Below are 14,802 nucleotides of genomic sequence, written 5' to 3'. Positions count from 1 at the left end.
CAAACGAATAGTGCGTAATACATCCGGCATTACAACCAAAATGAACGTTTTACATGACAGCTGTTGAATAAAATTAACAGATTACTCCCTTGGGTTTCATTATAAGCGCATAATCAAACTGAAAACCTGGTCCTGGTGCATATTAACAACTTTTATCACTCGAAAAGAGCGCTATTTGAACACTAAGCTTACACGTGTGGGAGGTTGTGACCATATAGAGCGCACAGACGCACAGAAGCAGCCCCTCGTTGCGTATCTTCTCATCGTTTCAGCGGTTCATCTGATAAGCACTAAGTGAGATGTGGCACGCCTTTATCTTTAAGACGGAATCGGGAGGGAGGATGCTGAGGCGCAGTACCCGGCGCGTATTGGTGCGTTTTATCCCAGCCTTGCCGCCCTTCTCGCGCGCTCTGTTGCACTGACGAAGCGACTGGACAACACCTTGAAAGTAGGCGGATAAAAACGACATGACTTCATCACGTTTTTGACCGCACTGTAAAAAAAAAAAGCCCATATATTGTATTCTACTTAACCATGTGGGTATAGACGTGACTGTGGGTATAGGGAGATTTTGACCGCATAGTAAATTACGCAAGTTTTTTTTGTGTATTTTTATTGGCTATTGAAGTAAAATGTGTTTCTAACTAATTGGCAAAAATGTTGTAAATACATTTTACTTCAAAATTAATCCTATAATTGCAAAATGACATTGATGGAGATGGTCAGATGGACAGATTTGTGAGTTGAGTGTCGTTTGGAGAGAGAGAGAGAGAGCCGGACGCATGACATCATTCTCTCAGCTTCCCCTGCGCGAGCACACGCGCACGTACACGCACACGCACGCACACGCCGCTCTCTCCGTTTGCGCACGCTGGTGGTGGTGGCTGCTGCTGCTGCTGCTGCTGCTGAGGGAGCTGAGTGAGGTCCTCCTCCTCTGAGCTGTGCCAGACGCGTCCCGAGCAACCTGCGCTCCTCGGCTGGATTTTAAAATTACACCGAAACAATCACTCAAGAGGCTCACCACCGCATACCACGCATCCTCAACCGGACTTGCACCCAGGACGCAGACGTTTAACGCGGGGATTATTGTTTGTTTTAACCATGAAGACGTAAAGGGTTTAAAAAAAACTGGAGAAAGAACGAACAACTCCTCAACGGTAAGCGCATGCCACCTCTTGTTACACTTTGCGCCACTTTTTCCTTTAAAATGTGACCGTTTTCTGCAAATACGACTCGTGCAACATCTGAACGTTCCCTCACGCGTCCGTAAATGGGACCGTGCGTTTAGATTTGTGCAGAGAATCTCATCCAAATGGCACCGCGGGGCTCTAGCGATAATGAAACACGCTTTGTGGTCCCGGGCTCAGTGGGAGACGGGACAACGCAGCTCCTATAGCCGCTCACTCCACAGTAACGCGGATTTCCATCACTCCATAAACGACCGAGGCGTAGGTGCCTTCTCCATTTCAATTCTCCCCCCGTGGAGAATTCCCAAAATGAAGCAAGCAGCCTCGCCTCCCTCTTCTGCTCAATTCCCCCCGGGTGCCTTTTGGAGCTCGTGGATGTTGCGCGTGGGGCGGAGGTGTGTTTAGAAGTAGGCTCGTCATTTAAGTGCACCTCTACACGTCTGGGTGTTTGATTCAGCAAGTGGTGGAGCTGAGCTGTGCGTTGCCTTTGTCATAAAGAGCCGGACATTCCCGCGTGTGGCGATATGGATCAACCCCGCGCGCCTCAGCTCCTCACTTCAGATCAGTGAAGCGACAAAACTGAGAAATGCTCGCTGCTTTGCTGATTTTGGTGCTGGGTCTGGTGCTGTCTCCACACACCCCAAATGAGCAGGGTTTGGAGTTTTTGCAGATCGAGCGCTCATCACTGGAGTTTATTCCACGATGCGCCGCTCCAGCCATAGCCCCGGGTTTTCTGAGTCTAGATTTAACCAACAGCGCATAGGAAATCCATTATAATCCACGCTGGAACCTCACCTTAATATTATCTATAACGCAGAATATCTCATACCGCGCGTAATGTGAGAAAATGGCAGATGTTGTTGTCATTTTCAGACTTGTTGCCTCATTTTGTCAGATAAATGAATGAACTGTTTGGATACGATACGGCTTAACTATAAAGGCATTCATTTATACAGATCCCTAGTTTTAAAATCATGTAGTTGTGCGTTTCCATTCTGTGTCTCTCTCTCTCTTCACTCCCGTTTCTACCCCACTGAGTACAGCCCGCATCCACGCTCAGCTCATAAAAGCGAGAGCGCAAGAGAGAAAGAAAGAAAGAAGAGGGAACAATATCTCGCCCTCGCCCTGGTTGTTAAAAGAAAATGGCTTTATTCATTTTTCTCTGTGCCTGTGGTAACTTAGTTATAGCTTTTTATGGTGCCTGCAAATGGCGCACAGGCTCACGCCACAATGTAATGTAATCAAATTTATGATGTTGCTGTGTATTACAATTCCCTGTTATGCTCCATCACATGAGAAATTCGGATTGACCCCCCTCCTCTCCTTCTCACAACAATACCACACCCCCTTGTTGTTGAGTCAGCCCATTACCCAAATGTAAGCCAAGAAGATTTGTCCGAACGTAATGCATTCATAGTATCATTAGTCGTTTCACAGTGTCATATATTTCCTCTCCATAATGTAAGCGTCTATCCAAAGTTGCTTTCCGAGGACGACTTAAGAAAAACAGTGTTCTAGGTCTGTTTGCAGTTTTTATAGACTTCCCACAGTCCACAGTCCACAGTCCGGATTGTTTTATATTTATAGAAAGTTGAAATTTCACTTCCATAAATACAAAATCCGCTCCATAATCTGCCGATCTGCAGCTAGACTCCCACATTCTTTCATTCATTTTAATAGATTCACACATTTTGCTTCAGTTTCAGACAGTTGGGAGATACTTAAGACCGCGGGCAAAAAGGCTGCGCCCATCTGTAGATAACGCTTGCTAACCTGAGCAGGCAAAATCACTCACTCCCCATTTAATGCTGTCTTCACTCCAGACATGCAGAAGGACAGCCATTATTGGAGCCTTTCCCTCAAACCTAATGGGCTGGATAGGTTTTATGAAGCGTTCCCCCCGCACGCTGCATTGTTCACAGCACGATCAAGTACCCGTGTTGGACATGCTCACAGGCCTGTTTAAATAGCCCTATTTATATCCTGCAGTGCAATTAAAACAGAAAAACAGCCAAAAGTGCACACTAAACAACCATGTAGTTCTATAGAATGCCATGTTCAAAGTGTGACATGCCCAAGCCTACAGTTTTAGCACAGCAGACTGAAGGTAGGCTGGGAGTTTTCAGCAACACTTTCCAAAATAGACGGTATATATTTTGTTGTGCGTTCGTGTTTGTGTATCTCATGTTTTTCCATAATGATTTGCTGCTAGTCTGAAGTTTTTTCTCTCTCTTTCTTATACGAACACATCCAACTTAATTTATCTGGGCTTGGTGACAGATTCCAACCTGGATTTGTTATTGTTCAGTGTATTGTCAGAATATTCCAAGTCGATATCATGCAATTACATTTGGTTTTACTTCAGATGCCGTTCCGTAAACAGTTTTTACAACATTTTTTACAGGTTTTCGAGATGTTAATAATCCACTGTTGGCTTAGGTTTCAGGGTTAAATCAGACAAGTGACTAGTTTATTCTGCTATTTACAACTGCAAATGGATAAAACAACAACAGTAAAGACAAGAGAGTATGAGAATTTGAGTCAGATGCCCTCCCGATGCATGTCTTGGGACTAGCACAAACTGGTAACTTAGCTGGTTTGCAAGTTTAACACGTTCTGCAAAAAAAAAAAAAAAAAAAAAAATAGCGGATAGCTCATATTGACCCAAACTAGGATGGATTTTTGAGCACGTTCCCCCTTTTCCACACAATCCATTCCAAGTAGAAATCAATCCGAGCACGTCTCAGTATGTATGAGATGGGTGATTGGATGACAAGCGCAAGTTGAGTTTTTCCTCCCCCTGCAGCTCTACCTCTTCATCACCTGTCAGGAGTCCGGCCAGCGCAAATAAATGCACCCACGTAAGCCGGGCCATTCCTCAACACAAATTACACATGCACATATACTTTTAATACATTAACGATACAAGCCAAGTGCAATGCGGTAGAGAAACCACGAGTGAGCCAAACGTGTGGTCAAGCCATTAGAGGGGGAAGAGTGCTGCTTGTAAAAATGAACCTAGGCAGATAAAATATAGTCATGGAAGCCAAATAGTAAAAGTACTGCTTAAGTACTCGAGCATATCTTATGGGTACATGCTGGTTGTCATGGGAGTAACTACTTTTTACTCACAGAGGAACAGCAAGATCTGCTAAACAGTTTTAGTTTATAAGTGGTTAAACAGAATCACATGCGTATATGGTCCATCATGTTGTCAGCTTATCCCCAAATGTACAAAAAGGACTTAAAGGTTCACTAGAGGGTTTGCTACCTGTTTAGGATTTTCAGTAGTATGGCATTAAACTTGTTAATCTACATAGAGACAAGCAGGTGACACAAACAGGTAAAGTTACAGGTCAGATCTGTGGAGAGGTAACCCCGCTCACAGTAAGAATATATGTTTTTCAAGGTATTTTTGAGCAATAAACACACCGGTAATTGAATAAATGCAGGATAGACAAGTTTAACGCCATATTGGGGAGTGAAAGTGATAACATCTCCATGGAGACAAGAAGGTGGTGAACACTTACTACAAAACGTACTAATATTTTACAAAGCGTAAGGTTAGACGGTTATACCTTTACCCTGTATCCCACCCATAGACTGTATAAAGAAGTGGACTACGTGAGTGTGACGTCACCCATAGAGTTCAGCTCCAGTCAAATGAACGTTATAGAGCCGAATTTGGAGCCGAGTTCCATGTTTGGAATTCTGATATGACAACCAAAGAGCCAATCTGGAGCGAGGCAGTTGAAGGTAACGTTCATTCCTGCCCGCACCACTGGTTTAGCATGGACACAATCGCAAAATAAAAACACCAGGATCATGTAGAGCGGGTTAACGTGAACATTTTAAGACCAAGTTGAAGAGCCAGATGAGAAATTGCGGAGAAAAGGGTGACAGTTTTTCAATAGAAAGTGAACTGGAGCCACAAAAGTCAACTGGAGTCGATGGAGCCGGAAGCGTGCCCATGCTCACTTCCGATTTGAAACGCAGCGGCTAGCGGGTTAGCTATGTCCATTTATATTTATAGTCTATGATCCCACATTAATAGAAATAACAATGCTAAAACATGAAATGGTGAACAGTGAAGCTGCAGTGACTTTTACATTCATTTGTCTGAAGACTAAAGTCCCATTGTTAACATGCAGAAAAGGGTTTGCGTAATCCTAGTGTCATGCCATTTTTTATAATACCACGCTGTGCACCCGTAGCATATTATACTGTTCATCTTGTCAGAAACCATATGGTCTTCAAAATCCCTATTCAAATGCGCTCTGGAATGTTGGAGCCGGAATGTTCTTGTCCCTCACTGTTATGTCACTTCAGATAGACCATCCATACATGCTCTTCAGAGGGATTCTTGACTGCCAGAATGAGGCCGCAAAATACAGTATTCAGTGAGTTTTTTCTGAACATTCTGACCTGGTTTGAGGCGAGCGGTGACACTTTAATGGCTTTGACGTGTACATGTTTCCTTGGTACATGGAAAGCTGTAACGGAGAAGCTTCATCGTAATTTGGAGTAGTTTAAAACGGCATTAAAATCTTAAGTTTGTGTTTTTTTTTATGTCAGAGGCTTTAAACATCAAATGTAGACGTAGTTCCCATCAGTGAGTTTTGATGTCCGGTACTGCAGGCATCTTATTGCAGGATGTGTTGAATAAGTGTTTTTATATATTTGTTGGAATCGTTTAGGGGTAAATGCTTTGTTCTGAAATAATAAAAATAGAAAAGATATACAGAATCATTATAAAATTGGATTTGATGTTGTTTTTTTATTTTATTTATTTATTTATTTTTTATTTTTTATTGTAATAGCAGTAATACCCTAAAGCTGCACTGTGCCACTTTTCCTGTAAGACGTCCATCATCTGTTCGTCTCCATGATGATGTCATTTCTTTGCGTAGAATGTCCAGAATCTCCACGGAGACGAAGCCATGTTGCAAGTCAGATCAGTGGAGAGATGACTTGCTCACAGTACGAAAGTGTGTTTTTAGCTATGAAAACATATATAACTGCAGGAAATGCCAGATACGCAAGTTAAAAGTCATACTAATAAATATTCCAGATATATTTCCATGGAAACAAGAGTGCGGTATGGTCTCCACCTGTAAAGTTACATAGTGAAATTTTTAAAAGTAATAAACGTTTACGATGTCTAGTCATTTAAAACCATCAAAAAACATAAACTAAATCACATTACTTGACTTTTTTGTTTATTTCGAAGTTTTTTGTTTTAAGAAATTGTGGGGATCAGAGGTGCAAAACTGTTGCAGCAGTGTCAGCAGCAAAAGAAGCATGTCACAGTCACACAGTTCAGTTTCCATCAGCATGTTCGCTCTCAACAGCTCTTTACTCAAGGGTAATTGCACTCTTAATATCTGTGTGGAGTGCGTATTCCACCCAATAACAAGTGCAAGGACAAAACATTCAAAAGAGCCATATTCAACTTCCATGCGCATAGTTTGAGTCAAAAGACGTTTCTGTGGATCGTATTTAGACGTGATTAAACATGCTTACAGTCTTTTTTTTTTGGCATGGAAAAGGTAAATTCACAAATGTTGAACTTGACCCAAGAACCTGCTATATTACAACAAAAAACAGCATTTTAACAATAAACTGAAGTGCGCCCCCTTCTGTAATCTGTAATGTTGTGATGTTGCCTGAAACTCAGCAATAGTGTAGTAACATAGCAATGCTGTATATCAAGATCGGCAGCAAAATAATACAACCAGAATGGAAATAGCGGTGCAACTTCTGGAATAAGGTGAATATTATATGTAGAAAAAGTAATCAAAGTGGCGATGGCTCAGTAGTAGAGTATTTGCCCACCAACTGGAAGGTTGTTGGGCCGATCCCAGTTTTGGGTGTTGCATACTTCAACTGTCTTTGCTTCAGTCTTGGATAATGGACCAACTTCCTCACTGTTCGGCAAGTGCACAACCACTATGGCAAGGCAAGTTTATTTGTATAGCACAATTCATACACAAAGTAATTCAAAGTGCTTTACAGAATAACAAAGACATTAAAATCACAATACAACAAATCAAAACATAATCATCAATTAATTTTAATCATCATAAAATTAACATTGAGAGAGAAGAGTGCAGAATAAAAACCTTTCACTGATTTGCACAACTAAGCAGAACTGTTTGGAGCCAGGATTTAAACATTGTCTAAGTAGAGGCCTGTCTCACATCTTCAAGAAGACTGTTCCAGGTGTTAACTGCATAAACCTAAAACACTAATTCCCCATGTTTAGTCCTGACTCTGGGCACCAGCAGGAGGCTGGTCCCTGAAGTCCTCAGAGTGTGAGATGGTTCATATGGCATTAACATGTCGGAGATGTACTTTGGTGCTGGTCCATGGAGAGACTTATACACAAGCAGAACTGCTTTAAAGTCTATTCTCTGAGCCACAGGAGCCAGAGCAAAGGCCTGAGCACAGGACTTATGTGCTCGCACTTCCTGTTTCTAGTCAGGACCTGAGCAGGAGCGTCCTGGATGTACTGCAGCTGTGTTAACACTCATTTGCAGAGGCCAGTGAGCAGGCCGTTACAGTAGTCTAACCTACTGGAGACAAATGCAGGGATAAGTCTATCTAAGTCTGGTTTTGACCGAATACCTTTGATTTTTGCAATGTTTTTTTTTTTTTTTTTTTTTAAAGCACCATGATTCTTACTTTATTCCTAAACAGGTACATTTTTACAAATGTACAGATAATTCTTTTGAAGGACTTTAATCCACCTTAGTCTGAGTGATATTTCCTTCAGACAGACTATGGGTCCATTTCTTCCTGCAGGAGACAGTTGTAGATCTCCAGGGAGTAGTGCATGCTCTGGGTTTAATTGCACTTGCAGCCATCAACTGCCCACTGGCGCTGTAACTCTCGAAGGTCATCAGGCTCAGGCCCATCCCCCGTTTCTCCATAGAAACTAGAGACTGATGTCACCGGTCGCTTGGCATCTCGGCATGGCTAACTAGACACTGTAGACTGTTTACTACTGACCTAGCATCGGAGACCATAAATCTTTCATGTTTTGTTCTGGACAGGCGTTTATGTTTAATTTAGAGTGAGCAATAAGTCTGGCGACCCGCTGTGACTTGGCACCGTGACCTAGGATGGGCGGAGTGTTGGAATTAAAGCAGGAGGAGGGGCCACTGGGTGTATTACAAACTTGTACAGACCTCAGGATTGTGCCATCACATCTCAGAGAATTTACAGTTAGGGTAATTTTAAACTAATGGAGATTATAAGATGCTAAATACTTAATTAAGACTCTGCACCTGATTTTTACTGTAGTGAAAATAGAGCTAGTTCATCTTAAATAGCTTGCCGTGGTCCAAAGTCATTCCTCACTTGCTTTATGCTTTCCGAACATCCAATTTATTGCTATTTTCACAACTCTCAGGACCGAAGTTTGGCTGTGACAGTAAAGGTAACAACAACTAGCATGCAAACACGTACCTCCTGAGTATCTGATAAGAAAACACTTAATAATTAGATGCAGACAGCACGCAGAACACATATTTTGACCTCAAGAGCTGCTTACACAATATATCTTTGCTGAGGCACAAGACATGGGAAAAATCAGGTATAGCGTCGTTAACATAACCTTCATCCAGGAGTGATCCAGCAGCTTATCAGATTGTTCCAGTGCTTTTTTGTATACCTTTTTAAAGTATTTTTGCAAGTATATCTCTATGGATGTTTCACACATATGCCCAGAAACATAAAGTTTTTGACGTTCGATCCCGAGTTCTATACGTCCAGGTGAAATTAAGACAAAGAGTTGGGAGCATTGGCCTTGTACGCTTCTTCAGCAGCCTCTAATAAAACCCTCACAGGCCAGCATTGATCTCCCAGAATAATCCATTTAGACTGTGCGTGCCTGGCCGTGTGGGGCCTCTTCAATTATTTATGGCAGAATGCTGTGCAAGCTTCCACCGCGATGCAACAATGTGCTATGGGAAACCTGTGAGCGGCGGGCTGCAGGAGGCCACACTGTCCAGGGACACAGATGTATGGAGTGAGTATAGAGCAGGTGTACGCTCAAACAGGACAATAAGGTTTGCTCTGTTTCGGTCCTTGGCTGAAGAATTGGGTAGCGTTTTCACAATCCTGTATAAAGGCTAATGACAGAGTTGGAGTTAGCATATAAGTCACAATTTTTTTCATACTCAAATTTATGCATTTTTTGGCTGGTGCGACTTATACTCTGGTGCAACTTATACTCTGGTGCAACTTCTACTCAGATGCGATTTATATGCAAACATTTGTTTTTTCTTCATTATTATGAATTTTTTGGCTGGTGCGACTTATACTCTGGTGCAACTTATACTCAGATGCGATTCATATGTGGAAATATGTTTTTTTCTTCTTCATTATTATGCATTTTTTGGCTGCTGCGACTTGTACTCCAGTGCGAATTAAACTCAGATGCGATTTATATGTGAAAATATGTTTTTTTCTTCATTATTATACATTTTTTGGCTGGTGCGACTTATACTCCGGAAAAAACAGTATATATTCAATAACAGGTATAAATAAAAATAAAAAATAAAAAATCTTAAAGTCATACTGTCGAACCTTCCAGGCAAAAGCAATAACATCTCCATGGAGACAAATCTGTGGTTCATCCTCCACCAGAGAAATAGTACTTAATTTTATTGAATTATAACAACTATTTTTAAAAGCCATTTTTAAAACAACCAAAAAAAAAAAAACGTCCTGCTGGTTCATGACTACTGACCTGCATCTAATTATAAATAAACATTATCCTCTGCAAATCAGGAAGTAAGACTAGTGCATGTTAGTTGTCAAAACTCCAGTCCGGGCTCTGAACGTTATGAAATGTGCACATAAGCTCATTGCAGTGAATTATTGAGCTCCTAGAAATGCTTTATAAAAAGTGAGGAATAACTTTAGACCACTACAATCCGCTTAAAATGAACTTGTTTTCATGTTTTTAAGACAAAATATTGATTGCAGCAATAGACAGAATTCAAATTTCCCGTTTTGAGAAGCACATTTATCAAAGGAAAATGCTGACAGGAATCAAAAGTTAAGTTGGGAAACAAGAGAAATGGTGCAAGATACTGTACATAAACTGGAGAAAATAGAGTTAAAGTGAGCTAAATGTGATTAGGTGGGCCCTGTGAGAGTAGAGAGGGGAGAATAGTTAGAATTATAGATGAGGCAGGAAGGACTAACTGGAAATGAGGCCGGAAAAGATGGATAGGAAAAGGCTGGAGGATGGGACCTTTTTAAAGCAAGTCATGAATGGTTATTGATCACGGCAGACTTATTATTGTTGCCATTGTGCTAAGTGGGAATGCCTGTCAGCTTCACTCAACACATCAATCCAAAATCCAATGCAAAGTTTGGAGTGGAAAGAAGTGAAAGAGCAGTATAGGTTTCCAAGACTATGCATTACTTTTGTCAAAATAATTACATTTCCAGCTTGATTTCAGGATTAGGGAAAACTGATCTATTACCGTAATGATATATATTTTTTTATTTTATCGTGTGGTTTGATGTAGATCCAGTTCAAAATAAAACTATCCAGGGAAGTTCCAACTTTGCTCTATTGGTCTAATCTTTTTGAGCATCGATACTTGCTCATCGCTATCTAGTCTACTTTGTATGACTTGATTATTTAGGCCGTCTTTCATACAGCTCTTTAAACCCAACCAGATTTGTCTCACCTGATTTACCCAGAATTCACCAGGAAGCTCGCTCCTCGCTCCCCTTTGCTATAATTCCCTGAAACCTATTAAGCCTTTCTATCGATGTGTGCTGCCAGCTCCGGATTTTGGATTCAACGAAAGACAACCAGCATCACCTTTTAGCTTCTAAATCTACGATATTTTTTGACCCTGTATTTATACATAATAGGTTATTAAAACATTTCACTTTGCCTCACTTGGAATTTCATTAAGCACTATTTCAGTTATAGCTGTGGTAGCCATTTTAGATATCCATCTGCATGTATCTACATATCATTACGACCACAGACATTTTATGCACAATCTCCATAGCTACTGGAAGCCCACACTCTCCTTCCTCATCGCCAACAGTGTTACTCAGAGGGAAGAAACCTCGCGGGCTCACACACTACCAGCTGTTGAGCAATCATTCTGGAAAAAAAGGAGTCTTTGTAATAGCTATTAGACTGTGCTTGTGTCAAACAGCCTAATCAGATGAGCTAAATAGCGTAGTGGCATTGCTATTAGCCAGCGATAGCATACCATCACGTTTGGCTTTAATTAGAGGGGAGCCTATTTCCCTGCTCTTGTCATCCGCGTGAAGCAGCCTGTAAGGATTTATTGTTTGTCCACTTCCATTGATTATTGGATTCCAGTAATTGTTTTGCGTTGGCTTGATTAACAAACCTGTGTTTTCTCTGGAGATTAGCTCAATAGCAGGAGTTTTAATGGCGGGATGCCAGGCAAACCCTTAACGCCAGTGTTCTTGACAATACAATGGGGAATAGAGTGGAGAGGGTCGGGCAAATTAAGAAGAAGAAAAAGGACTTCTTGTGTGTTCGTTTATGTTGCAAGTGGGAGATGTTTGGCAAGATGCAGATTGAGGAGGGATTGGAGACAAGTACAAATCAGGTTCGGTTGGTCCCAGAGGTGGCGTATCCAGGTGTCTGTTTTGTGTTCCCTGTCCGACCGTGTAAAGGTGATCAATGGAGGACGTGTCTGTGCAAACATCCCCTGACTCTTGTCTCAGGAATTTGAGGCTTTTGTGTGGTGTTATGCTTTTGTCGGAGGTTTCTGAAGAGGTGTCAGATGGGAATGTGAAATGATACTGGTAAACCATCCATTTCAATTTGTGCATAGAATTGGGGGCATGGGAAGATACATATCACATTGTTTATATTCAATGTTTATTTTCTATGAACTAAAATCTTTATAAAAACGCAGAAAGGCAAAACAAAACATGGGACTGTCAAGGTATACATTTTTGGAAACAAACAAGAGGAGCAACCTCCGGGAAAGACGGACACCTATTTTGTCTTTTATTAATGTTCATATCTTGATTGAATGGACATAATAGCGAAATAAAAATACCAGGATCACTTAGAGCAGGTTAATAAGAACATTTGAAGACCAAAATGACGAGCCTGACAGCAGCAGTTACGGAGAGAGGGGCGTTAGTTTTTCAATGCAAAGTGAATTGGAGCCAGAGCTGATGGAGCCGGAAGTGTGCCCATGCTCAATTTGTATTTGAAACGCAGCAGCTAGAAGGTTAGCTATGTCCATTTATATATACAGTCTATGATTATGACCTTAATAGCGACAACTATCAATAAAACAAAGTATCTTAACATCAGACAGAATGCAGAATGTGTGACTAAACATGGAAAAACCCACAAAACGGAACAAAAATCATGTCTTTAACTACTTAGTATAGTCAGATCAAGACATCCAAACAGCAGTTCCACGCACACAACAGTTTGGGGAACACTTGACTATCTCATTTATAGGCCTAATAGAACCTAACAAGATTGCCCATTTTGCTGCATATTTGAACTTACCTTCATGAACATAACTAGATTTGACAAAGGCCTTTATCTATAGAAGCTACTCTGATGTATTGATTGAGTCTTTCCTCATTTAAATCATTCATGGACCATTTTCCTGTCTACAGTGATTGCTGAATAGTTATGATCTCCATGTATGAATGTAGGTTTTGATTTCTTGAACATTTTTGCATACCACTTCGCTCTGCTTTGTGGTAAGGTGAGGACTGGTTGCAAAGGCAGCGGGGGAACACGGGGTCTACTTTAAGGTAATTTATTTCTGCTGTCGCTTTGTTGGTTGAAGAGGAAGTGACAAATGCCCGCTGCTTGTTTATGGGGCCTGGCTAAGTGCTGGCAGGGCGACTTTCCTCCGAGGCGGCTGGGCTCTCTGTTTAATTCATGTCCTTGGGAGGTGCACTGCTCTGTGGCATTGTGTGTGGCGGGCGAGCTAATGAGCGCTGAGCCTACCTGATTTCTATTCCACAACTAGCATCCTCGCTATTTACTACGTCTTTCTCTCTCAATCCCAACTGTTCCCAGTTTTCCAAGAACGGGAACGCCAGAGTCTCAACCCATCACTTCACGCCATATAAATCAGTCAGGTTCACTACAAGACCACGTTTTTTTTTTTTTCCACAGCTGTCGTGTTTATCACTTTGATTCATCTTGTGAGAGAGGGAAAGTATGTTTTCTTCTCATGTCAAACCCCACGACCTTTGAACCTCACTGCTTCATGTTTATAGTCAAGGGTTAGTGGGAAGAGAAGGAATGACTCATTGTTTTTGAGAAATTCCCAAGTTCTGAGCATTCCAAGTTACGCAAATCTACCGTGCCCATTGGTTTGCGTCAGCCTGCCTTGTCGATAACTCTATGCAGCTAATAATGTAGCCGTCATGTTAATGGGGAAACTTTTTAGGTTTTTTTTCCATTGCAATCTGAAAAGACTCCCCAATGAACCCCAATACCAACATTTACCACCATTTTTTCTTCTGCGTTCTACATTATTTTCATGACTAAGGATGTGAAATGCAAGATGTTGCTCTATAATTTTATGCAATATTAATTAACTGAGAGACATAGTTTGGCAATGTGGTTAATGTGCTTGGCAAAGGACTTATGCAACGCTAGACTTTTGGTTAATGGGCAAAAATCTCTACCAACTACATCTGTCAGATCTTCTCAATGTTTAATGCAGTTTAAGACTAGACTGAAAACCCACCTCTTCTCCCTGGTATTTAATACTAGCTAGACTAGACAGGATATCTTAGTGTTTTGTTGTTCTTTTACTATGTATCATGTTGTCTGTGTATTTGTTTTTGTTGACTTTTATGTGAAGCACTTTGGTCAGCTGAAGTTGGTTTTAAATGTGCTGCTGCCCCAAAGGAACCACTGCTTTTTATTACCAGGCCAAGAATTGTACCCATTATTAATTTAATCCAGTTGCATATTAAATAACCCAAATTACATTCTAGTTTGTTGTAGTTGTTGTTTTTCCCTTGACATGTTTTGGTGAGCGGCTGTCACTTTCCTCAGAAGCATCAAAAGCCAGATTACATTCTATTGTCAAATATCTTACTTATGTTTATTACGTAACAGAATGTTTGAACAAATCCAAGTACTTCTGCTCTTACTGCGATCCTATTGTACCCCCTTTTTTCCTCCCGTAGTCTGTGCTAAAACACACATTTATATGGCCTTTGCCTGGGAATAAAAGCAGTCCTAAATGCAGCTGGCAGCTGGTTGTGAGCGCTATGGAGAGAAGCAGTGGACAGACAGACAGGGTGAGATAAGGCCTGACCTCTGCCACAGCCGCTCAGCTACATCCTTCCCTCACCATTATCCTTCTGCGCACGTCCTCTAAGTGCGCCTCTAATTGACAAAAGGGAAGGAGCTTTTAGGCTGTTCGGCCGCGTGCCCTTGTTTCATGTCAGTTTAGTTCATTTTTTTCTCTCCTGTTCCTTGTCCATCAAATTCCTCCACATACTTAAACACTTCCCTCAGTGCTGGCTCCTATAGCGCAGCATTCCCAGTCCATAGTTTGAACTCTTCTATGCCTCCTCCTTTTCCTTCTCTGTCTCGGCC

The 14,802-nt window shown here is 41.3% G+C and overlaps 1 protein-coding gene across 2 annotated transcripts in view; it reads left to right on the top strand.

Annotated features, from left to right (window-relative positions):
- Positions 1-1,026: 1,026 nt before the first annotated feature.
- The window catches only part of ptprsa (protein tyrosine phosphatase receptor type Sa), a 255,817-nt gene continuing 242,041 nt past the window's right edge, over positions 1,027-14,802 (top strand). The window contains exon 1 of one of the 2 annotated variants that reach the window (XM_055221435.1): positions 1,027-1,157. The gene's annotated coding sequence lies outside the window, so the exon portion shown is untranslated. The remainder of the gene's footprint in view (positions 1,158-14,802) is intronic. The other variant, XM_033965526.2, reaches the window with a different exon arrangement.

The sequence above is a fragment of the Periophthalmus magnuspinnatus genome, chromosome 4, assembly GCF_009829125.3.
Source record: "Periophthalmus magnuspinnatus isolate fPerMag1 chromosome 4, fPerMag1.2.pri, whole genome shotgun sequence".
In the NCBI taxonomy this organism is placed as follows: domain Eukaryota; kingdom Metazoa; phylum Chordata; class Actinopteri; order Gobiiformes; family Gobiidae; genus Periophthalmus; species Periophthalmus magnuspinnatus.
Note: the sequence above shows the minus strand (reverse complement) of the source record. Positions and strands in the feature narration are given on the sequence as shown.